This window comes from Castor canadensis, chromosome 3, assembly GCF_047511655.1.
Source record: "Castor canadensis chromosome 3, mCasCan1.hap1v2, whole genome shotgun sequence".
Classification (NCBI taxonomy): domain Eukaryota; kingdom Metazoa; phylum Chordata; class Mammalia; order Rodentia; family Castoridae; genus Castor; species Castor canadensis.
Window position 1 is genome coordinate 92012219 of NC_133388.1, and position 10842 is coordinate 92023060.

General features: G+C 40.1%; 1 pseudogene; it reads left to right on the plus strand.

Annotated features, from left to right (window-relative positions):
• The first annotated feature begins 6797 nt into the window (after positions 1-6797).
• On the plus strand, positions 6798-10571 carry LOC141421424 (olfactory receptor 4N2-like; annotated as a pseudogene).
• Positions 10572-10842: the final 271 nt, after the last annotated feature.

Sequence of the window (10842 nt, forward strand, 5' to 3'; positions counted from 1 at the left end):
AGTCCTTCTTTTTCCCTTCCCTCAGGTGGCAGAATGGGTGATTCCTCTTACCTCAATAAAGCTATTCTACCTCACCGCATCCTTGTGTGCTGCTTGGGTTCTTCCATTTGAAATGCAAGGACCAAGATCTTCTGAGAACATGGACTGCTGAGAACATTTGGGCAACACCAGCCAGGAGCAACTGTGGGGTGAGACCACAATATGCTATCTCTATTAATCCTTTTTATTTCAATCTATCTTTTTCTGTCCTCTGGTCCCACACCTCACCACCTGATGTTTCAGAAGGAAATAGCACTCACCGCTTAGGTGGTATGAGACCCTCCACTGGGACATTCACCTGATGCTCGGATTCATTTGCAGCCCTGGTCCTGATTGGCAGGATGTAACATTCACCTACAGAACTCATGAGCTCCTGCCAGCTCCCCAAGTACAGGGCTCATGTCCGAGTTCTCTGGTCCTTCTCTGGGGGATGGACCACATTAAAGCTAGCTGCCCCTTCTCTAACCCTTAATCCCCTCCCCAATCCTTTCCTTCACTGCGCTTGAAGTACTCCAAGGTCTTCAATCCTTCCCCGGCCCACCCCCCCATGTGGCTGGGGATAATTAGAAATGCCTCCACCACTCAGGCTGAGCTTCTCAGACCCACATCTTTATATTCTTCTTTTCTTCATTTTTCTCACCCTAACCAGAGGTTTTAGGACAGCAAATGGGAGGTACACCTAACTCAGCCATCTGGTCACAGGCTTTTTTTTAAAAGAAGAAAAGAAATTGGCTCCAGAGGGGCTGACTGATGCCTGCCCTGGGAGAACACGGCTGCTCTAAAAAATAGGGGAAGGAGCTCCTTGTGCAAACACGGAGCGAATACATTGTTACCTGTGGGTTGGGTGACTTGTGTGCCCCTTGCACTCGCCCCCGAGTGGCACAAAACTGCCGGCATTTACACCCGCTAGGGAACGCACTCCAATGATAAAGGGAACAGAGCCTTCCTGCCCCATCCTGAATGCTGTGCCCTGACTGCCACCAATACCTGGGAATGGGTGTGCACCCACAGCCTCCCGGCCCAACCTCGTGTCAGGCACAGGCAGAGTGGCATGCCTGTAGCATGGTGGACGCACACGGTTTCTCAGCCTGCCACTCGGGGCAACTGCCCATGCGGCTTAGCACACGCATGTGGCTTGGTGCACACGTTTCTCTGGCTCACCCCTCTTGGAGCGGAAGCACACGTTTCCCTGGCCTGTCCCCTGGGGTGTACACATGTGTTTCGTTGGTCCACCCTGGGGCAGACAGGAGTCCAGCCTCCGGAGGATGGAAGTCCTGTCCCAGAGGACTGCAGCAGGTCACCACTGGTGTAGAACCTCTGAAACTGCGGCTGCCACTGGCGCAGACCCCGGTGGTCTTCCAGCCCTTCCCCAGGCCTACATGCAGCACAGGCCCTAGCTTTGCGGGAAGCCCCACATAGCCACGTGGCACTGACGTGTGGAAGTAAAACATGGCTACTGAAGATCTCAGAGGCAGTGCCAGTGGTGGCGTGTGTTCTGCAATAGTTAAGTGCCTGGCTACACTGTGCAAAAGGGGTTACGGTCCTGCATGGGCCAGCAGCCTCTCCCCAGCAGTCTGTAGCTGGAAGGTTCCCAGTGCCTGAGCTGGCTAAAAGATGGAGCACAAAGGCATGGCAGTTCGGTGCCAATGGAAAGGCCAGGGAGGCTTGGGGTGTAGCAAGAAAGGGGAGGCCAGAAAAGAAACAGGCTGGTGTTTTGACAAGGACACAGTGGGGAGGGGATGGCAAAGCAGACAGATAAAACTTAAAGAATTGAAACATGAAGGTCACATAGCACTGGGGAAATGAAATAGCCAATGGAGTCACATGCAGCCATATGTAGGTTGAGCTTTGCTTTTTGCTTCCTGCTTGCAAGGGTATGTAAGGTGAGACCCCTTTGTTCTCCGTGCTCAGCCTTTGGACACGAGTCCGCTGGGTCTGTGCCAAGACACAATAAACATTGCTTCCTGCTAATCTGCCTCAGAGACTCCTATCTCAGCTCATAATTTGTGCAACAGGGGCACTAGGGACAAGGCAGGAGAAACATTGGTGACAGGAGGGGCCTACATGCACCCCAAGGCCTGGGTCCACAGACCATGATCCAGGAACCAAAAAAAAAAAATTTTTTTTAAAAAAGGCACCATCACTGGTGACCAAGGTCCTATGCCTGGCCAAACCCCTTCCATCCTAGATGCAACCTTCTCTGTCTTCTTCCTCTGACCACTCTCTTGCCTGCCTACCTGCCATGCCCTTTTGCCCTAAACACCCCACCCCAACTCTGCTTGCCTCCGACCTACAGGGGTCACAGGAACTCTCACACTGAGGTCACATTCCCTTGTCCCAGGGCTAACAAGAATTTGTGTGCCTATCTTAGGAAGAGATTCTAAATTCCACTCAAAGGTAAAATCTAATTTAACATGTAGGTTAATATCTGTGCAGCTGTGATGTTGATTATTGCTGTCTTAAATGTTAACTGTGTTTAAATTCTCTTAAGTACATTTTCTAAAATTAAAAACAGTGTTATTTAATTAAGGATTTAACTTTGATCACTCATAAATATACCTGTAATAAAAACTTTATAACTTATTTAAAATTCATTTACTCTAAAGGTAAAATTTAAAGGAAAAATTATTCTAGTAATAAAATACATATATCTTTACGCTAAAATATAGTACGAACTAATACTGTCCATCATAATTATTATCCTAAAATGTGATGTACAATAAACATTTAAAAACATTCTAGCTTTAACTCTTGTCTGCTGATAAAATTAGGCTTATTTAGGGCCAAGAGGTTAGAAAGAATTGGTCCTTATGTGTGGATATTTTAAATAGGCAATTTAGAGTTTTTATTCTTAACAATTAGTTATTTTTATTTTGAAATTAATAAAACTTTGTTCTGTATAACTCAGTGTAGTATTTCAGATTCTAAATTTGATTAAGGTTCTTTCCAAACTGTAGATTTGTAAATGGCTGAGTTCTACAGGGTTTGGAATCTTGGCTTTCTAGGTGATAACAAAGCTCCTTTATGAGGAAATCCAAGATCTAGTTATAAACATCTGGAGAATAATGGGCAATAACAAAGCTCCTCAAAGCTTAGAGGGTTATTTCTATTTGTCCTAGTCCTAGTAGTCCTAAATTTAAATAAGTTTTTAAAACTAAAAGACATGATATTACATTTAAAAGAAGTTATACAACCTATGACTAATTCTCCAAAACTGTCAAGTGATGTCACATCTAAGCAGGTTACAAAACCTTTTAAGTCCTATCTTAGCTTGCTGCAATTTGAACTTTTCATTGGCATGCCTAACTCATGGGCGCCTGCCTCTTGGGGGAAAATGGCTTTTATTTCTGTAACAGATTGCTATTTTGAGCCTGTATGGTGGATGCAATGTGTCTTTAAGGTGTTCCGTTTGAGAGACCCTTTGGAGAGAACATGTGGTCACAAGGAATGCTGTCACCATGCTGAAGCCACCATGTGTCCAGCACCATCTTGCCAATCCCTTGGAACAGGAAATTCGTGGATAATACCATCTTGCCATCCTCTAGGAAAATTATAACTAACTTCTGGTTAAAATTCTCTAAATTAATATAGTTTTTATACATGCTTTTACTGCATTTGGGTCTGTTAAGGATTGGACAAAGGGTAGAGTGTTTGTGTTGGAGATCTGTTGTGAACTACTTAGGAATCTAGTGGACTAATCTACTGAAGATACTGACAAAGAAATGGTTTGTCTAGTAAGAATAAACTCTAAATTAATATGATTGCTTTGTGTGTCATTATGTGTGTTTTTGTCTCCTACCAATTGTGGCCACTTAATTTTTACTTTTTATGAGTTCATTATGTAAGCTTATATTCTTTGGGATGCCTAGATCAAAACATTGTGTGTGTGTTTGGATGTCTTTAGGATGATTCTCAAACTGCCTTAATAAAGTTAATATGGACAACTATTTCAAAAGTTAACTGAAGTTCTAATCCCAACCAGGCCTAACTATTCTTTGCCCTAGGAACAAAAAAATTTGTACAATAATCTCAATCTGTTTCATTCTATAATGAATGTAATTTACATTAACTCTTTTATAATTAGGTTTATTGACCCATGTGTTCTTGTAGATTGCTATTAATAAAAGATGGTTTAATTTAATTATTTTCCTATGTCTTTTAAGGCATAAGTTTGCTAAGTATTTCATTAAAAACAATGTTATCTAAATTTTGGTTCTTACAAAGGATGTTTTAAGATACTAGTTATGGTCTTAAAGATTATAAGTTTATATATGTGTGATTGGGTTGGCTGTAGTCTAAAGTTTGCCTAGAGAGTTTTCTAAGGTCAAAATTTAAGGTACTACTGTATATAAAAATGGGTTTCTGTTTTATCAAAATAACTATTAAGATCTTTTGGTGCTGTAGGCTGATATAAAATTTTACCAGAACCAAACAAAAGCTCACCCTCCAGATGAGATAATAAAACCTTAAGTTTTTGAGAGTCTACACAAAGAAAATTAATCTTAAAACACTAAATTATACACATAATTAACTCCCAAAGACTGAGGTTGTTATTTTGGGCTCCAGAGGCTACATGCAAGTCAACAATAACCCTGTTATGGGTTCCAAGTCAGGCTGTTAGTTAACATCAGCATTCTAGGATAAATTTCTTAGCAACATCTAAGCAATGGATTTCTCTTATTGGGTCTCCTAACTTTATGCTTATCCCCTTATCTCTGTTTCTGTATCTAATCATTTAAAACATTAACCTTAGTTTATTATTAAAAAATGCATGTTTCTCCATTTTTCTCAGTTTACAAGCTGACTACAACCCCATGGCCTAATATGAAAACTGACCACAAGTGATGAGTTTGTATCAGCCAAGCTTATCTTGGTGTAATTTGGATTTAATGGTCAATTTTGTATTGTTTACAACATTCCATATTAAGATGTTTTCCTTTTAGCCTCAACAGATTGTCTTCCTACATATTGTTATCTTTTCATTTTACATATTGTATTGGTATTAGCCTCTTTGCCCAGTGCATACTAGTTCTGATGTTCTAATAGTTGGGCCAACATTTGGGATCAACATCCCATCTAAAAAGCTCTGTGAAGGGATGGAAGAGATGGGCCCTTAGAAGAACAATTGACTCACAAGATAGGGTACTGTGCCATTCACTTGCTCTAGAGATGTCTGATGGAAACAGGTCAGAGGGACATGTGTTGAGGGTTTCAATAGGTACAAGAGGGATGCTTTGTGGATCTCAAAAGTTCTCCATTTTCTCTCTCTGAAAGGGCAACTTCCCTCATTTCCTCTTCCTCTCTCTCATGCTCTACCAGCCACCACAGGGAATTCCATTTGGGAACTCTTGTGCAGGGGTGGAGGAGTGAATAGATTTTCCCCTTCCCTTCCTTCTCTCCTTCCACCAGCAAGCACAGTGGAAGCCAGCAAATCCTCTTGGCTGTATCCTTAAGTACTGGGAGATGCTTTGATCCTACTTACCAAAAATAAGATGACTAGTTCTCTATATAGCCCATTTAAAATTATTTAGTATTCTTTACATCCTGCCAAACCCCTACGATATTTTTCCTGATAACACACAAAAAACTAAGTAAAAATTCTTTTAAATGGCTCTAATACTGCTAGTGCTTTGTACATGTATCTAAATATAAATCATTTACAAGTTTAAAATATACACATGTAAACAACTATCCTTCTCTTATCTAAGGTACATTCTATCTAATAAGGTCTTTCATATTTCTACTCTTTATAACAAATGCTAAAATTCTACCTTTTAGGTCTGACATCTATTTGTCAGATAAACATTGTTTTATTTGACATCTATTTGTCAGGTGTTTGTTTGATAGGGTAGTGCCTCTAAGGTGTGAAATGTACAGTAATTGTCTGGAGTCCTGGTGAACAGTTTGACACCAGAGTATATTAGGATATCAGACTGATACTTGGCTGTTGATCATAAATTCGTGTTCTGGTGAAGTTGATGATTGAAGACAACGGACCAGGAGTTAAGAGTAAAGCAAATACAAAGTTTATTGAAAGGACAGTAAACCTCCCTGCTTAAGCCAAGAAATGGCTAAAGGCTAGCAGGATAAAGGTCTCTGCCTGACTAAGGTCCTCCTATTTTATCTTGAAACTACTTTGTGATTGGATGTCATTTTAGTTGACTTCATGCTAAACCCAATCATCTGGTCACCCCCATCATAATCAAACTGGATATTCCAGGATCAGCTTATCCTGGTCTTGAGGCCAATCATTTACACTTTATAGCTACTTTTTGATATCTTGGTGGGGTATTTTGCTGGTTTACTTTTCTTGAGGAATCTGTTTCTCATCTCTTTGGATTTTTGTTTTCAAAGATGCTTCTCTGTCTCTCTTATCTAGGAGAAAGTCTGCTGTATTTTTAGTATCTTAGTGAGAGGCCTTAGCTGTTTATTTTTAAGGATGCCTTCCTGTCTTTCTTATCTAAGACAAAGTTACTTCCACCATTTGCTCCTCTCACATTCTTCTGTTATTTGCTCCCCTCACAAGATCAGAGGGACTACAATAATATACAAATTAGTAAAAGAAACCAGCCAAGAACTGAGAATTTCATGAGAACAGAAGGAAGGAAATGCCAAGTAAAAATTTCAAAGTTGTATGAGTGAGGAGAAAAATGGTCTAATTCAAGATAAAAACTAAGCCTCAAGCACAATATATCTACAAAAATGTAAAGCCCTTGATAATTTAAGTTATGTGATGCTTCAATTAGGAAAGTTCACAGATGACTCAAGAGGCTGTGATTACCAAAGAGGAAGATGCCAAACTCCTAAAGTGGAGGAGTCCTGTAGAGTACTTGAATGGGAAGACTGTGACTTTGGGAGCAGTATTTTGCTTTTGTTTTCTATTTTAAATTTAGAGAAATGAAGGTGATGGAAGTTACCCAGAATATTGGAGAAGGCTGAGAATATTTAAGTTAAAGTAGTGATTGTAAAAATATTTTTAGCTAGAGAAAAGTTACATCTGAGGTAGGCTAAGATAAGAAAAGTCTGGGACTCTTAAAACATACAAGACTTAGTATTGTACTTCAGGTAAACATGCATCTCTCTCTCTCTCTTATCTTTTAAATTGCAAATGTGGCAAATGTGTGTAGGTTATTCACAGCCTGGCACCGAGACAACTCAAACCACCCCTCCTTGTCCCAGGGACCACCGGTACCCCTTCTCACTCATTGATTATTGGTGGTTAAGCATCATCAGCTTCTTCCCTTCCTATAGATTAGCATAAGTTTTAAAAGCACCTGGAAAAAGAGTCTCTGCTTCCAGCTTGCCCCTGGCCTAACCATGGCCTTTTGTAATTCCTCTGCCTTCTTTCTTTTCCTTTCTTTCTTTCTTTCTTTTTCTTTCTGTCATTCTTTTTCTTTTTATTATTCATTTATTCACATGTGCATACATTGTTTGGATCATTTCTCCCCCTGCCCCCACCCCACCTTCTCCCCTCCTCACCCCCCTGCTTCCAGGCAGAATCAGTTCTGCTCTTATCCCTAATTTTGTTGAAGAGAAGACATAAGCATAATAAGAAAGACAAAGTGTTTTTGCTAGTTGAGTTAAGGATAGCTATACAGAGAGATTCCTAGCATTGCTTCCATGTACAAATGTGTTACAACCCAAGTTGATTCATCTCTAACTGATCTTTACACTGGTTCCTGATCCCCTTCTCATGTTGACCTCTGTCACTTTAAGGTTTCTGTATTAGTTCCTCTGGAGTGCAGACATCAAACGCTTTCATATTTTGGGTTTTCTACCCCATACCTCCCATATGTGCTCTCCCCTTGTCATGTGACCCAAGTCCAACAACATTGCTGTATTTGCCCTAGATCTAAAGTCCACATAATGAGGGAGAACATATGATTTTTGGTCTTCTGAACCTAGATAACCTCGCTCAGAATGGTGTTCTCCAGTTCCATCCATTTACTTGTGAATGATAAAGTTTCATTCTTCTTCATGGCTAAATAAAATTCCATTGCATAAAAATACCACATTTTATTAATCCACTTGTCGGTAGTGGGGCATCTTGGTTTCTATACCTTGGCTATTGTGAATAGTGCTGCAATAAACATGGGTGTGCAGGTGCCTTTGGAGCAACCTGTGTCACATTCCTTTGGGTATATCCCCAGGAGTGGGATTGCTGGATCATATGGCAGACCTATGTTTAGATTTTTAAGAAGCCTCCAAATTTTTTTCCAGAGTGGTTGCACTAGCTTGCACTCCCACCAGCAGTGCACGAGGGTTCCTTTTCCCCCACATCCTTGCCAACACCTGTTTTTGATGATGGCTATTCTAACAGGGGTGAGGTGGAATCTTAGTGAGGTTTTGATTTGCATTTCCTTTATGGCTAGAGATGGTGAGCATTTTTTCATGTGTTTTTTGACCATTTAAATTTCTTCTTTTGAGAAAGTTCTATTAAGTTCAGGTGCCCATTTCTTTATTGGTTCATTGATTTTGGGAGAGTTTAGTTTTTTAAGTTCCCTGTATATTCTGGTTATGAGTCCTTTGTCTGATGTATAGCTGGCAAATATTTTCTCCCACTCTGTGGGTGATCTCCAGTTTAGAGACCATTTCTTTTGTTGTGCAGAAGCTTTTTAATTTTATGAAGTCCCATTTGTCCATTCTTTCTCTTAGTTGCTGGGCTGCTGGGGTTCTATTGAGGAAGTTCTTGCCTATACCTATTACTCCCAGAGTGTTTCCTGTTCCTTCCTGTACTAACTTCAGAGTTTTGGGTCTGATATTAAGGTCCTTGATCCACTTGGAGTTGATACTAGTACAGGGTGATAAACATGGATCTAGTTTCAGTTTCTTGCAGATGGGTAACCACTTTTCCCAGCAACATTTGTTGAAGAGGCTGTCTTTTCTCCATTGTATATTTTTGGCACCTTTGTCAAAAATAAGGGGGGTATAGTTGTTGGATTCATATCTGGGTCCTCTATTCTGTTCCACTGGTCTTCATGTCTGTTTTTGTGCCAGTACCATGCTGTTTTTATTGCTATTGCTTTGTAATATAGTCTGAAGTCGGATATTGTGATACTTCCAGCATTGCTCTTTTTGCTGAGTATTGCCTTGGCTATTCACAGTCTCTTGTGTTTCCAAATGAACTTTAGGGTAGATTTTTCAATCTCTGTGATGATTGTCATTGGGATTTTTATGGGAATTGCATTAAACATGTGGGTTGCTTTTGGTAGTAGAGCCATTTTTACTATGTTGATTCTACTAATCAATGAGCATGGGAGATCTTTCACCTTCTGTAGTCTTTCTCAATCTCTTTTCAGGGGCTTGTAGTTTTCCTTATAAAGGTCATTCACATCTTTTGTTAAGTTTACTCCTAAGTATTTGATTTTTTGAAGCTATTGTAAATGGAATTGTTCGCATATATTCCTTTTCAGTTTGTTCATTGTTGGTGTATAGAAAAGTTAATGTTTTATAAGTTGATTTTGTATCCTGCCACCTTGCTATAGCTGTTTATGGTGTCTAGAAGTTTTTGGGTAGAGTTTTTTGGGTTGTAACTTCTCTTCTTAATATTTAATCAATGACATTATCTCCCTCACTATACCAATTGTCCTGCCTGGATGTTTCCATATGGGACACAAAGAAATTGGAAATCTTCTGATCAGAGACTGCACCTGCCAATAGCACATCTACAAGGAATTTTATTACTTTATTACTCTAGTAAAGAATTAAACTCTGTTCCATGATGTGCTATAGGGCAGCGAGAAGGAGAGGAAGAGCAGCATAGTGGTGACAGAATTCCTCCTTAGTGTGACCCACTTTCAAGATATTCAGCTCTTGGACCCAATTTTCTACCATGTCATTCTCCCTGGAAATTACCTTGTAATCTTCAACATAAGGTCAAGCCCTAGTCTCAGAGCCCCATTCTTTCTTCCTGGACAACTTGACCTTCATTCTGACTCCCAGGATGCTGGTGGGCTTCCTTTTTGAGAAGGTAATTTCCTCAGAGCCTGAATCACTCAGCTGTTTTTCTTGCACTTCCTTGGAGGAGGGGAAGTGTTACTTCTAGTTATGATGGCCTTTGACTGTTATATGGCCATCTGTTGGATTTATACTATTTAACTGTCATGAGCCCTAGAGCCTGCTATGTAATGCTGTTGGCTCTGTGGCTTGGACGCTTTGTCCACTCCATTATCCAGGTGTATCTCTTCTTTCAGTTGCCCTCTGTGGTCCAAACCAGTTGGATAACTTCTATGATGTTCTGCAAGCCATCAAGCTGGTCTACATGGATTGTTTTGTGTAGAAATTTTGATGATATTCAACAGTGGTCTAATGTCCTTCTGTGCTTCTTGGGGCTTGTGATATCCTATGCAAAACCGGAGGGAAGAACATGTCATTTTAAAATTCCTCATGTTTGGGCCTGACATGTTCATCTACATTCACTATTTAGTGCTTTCACAGCTGACAAGGTGACTTCTCTCTGCCTTACAGTGATCTTTTCTTTGCTAAATACTGTAATTTATACCCTTTGCTATCTGGAAGTGGACTCTTGCTGAAGTTGTTTGTTAATCAATAGCATGGAAAGGAGGAAAAAGAAAAAGCTGTCAAATAGCATCACTTTTTACATTTCCAAAATGCTATATTTAATGAGCACCTCCATTAATCCAGACTATCACATTTGTCTAGGTACTAAAGAAAGTGCTATTAATGTGATAAACTCATTGCTCTCTTGAAGATAATTTAGTGGGAATGTCCTCTAGATTATATTCCTCATATTTGGATAGATAACTATTAAGGTGGAAAACAAGCAGCGTAGATTCAGGAAGA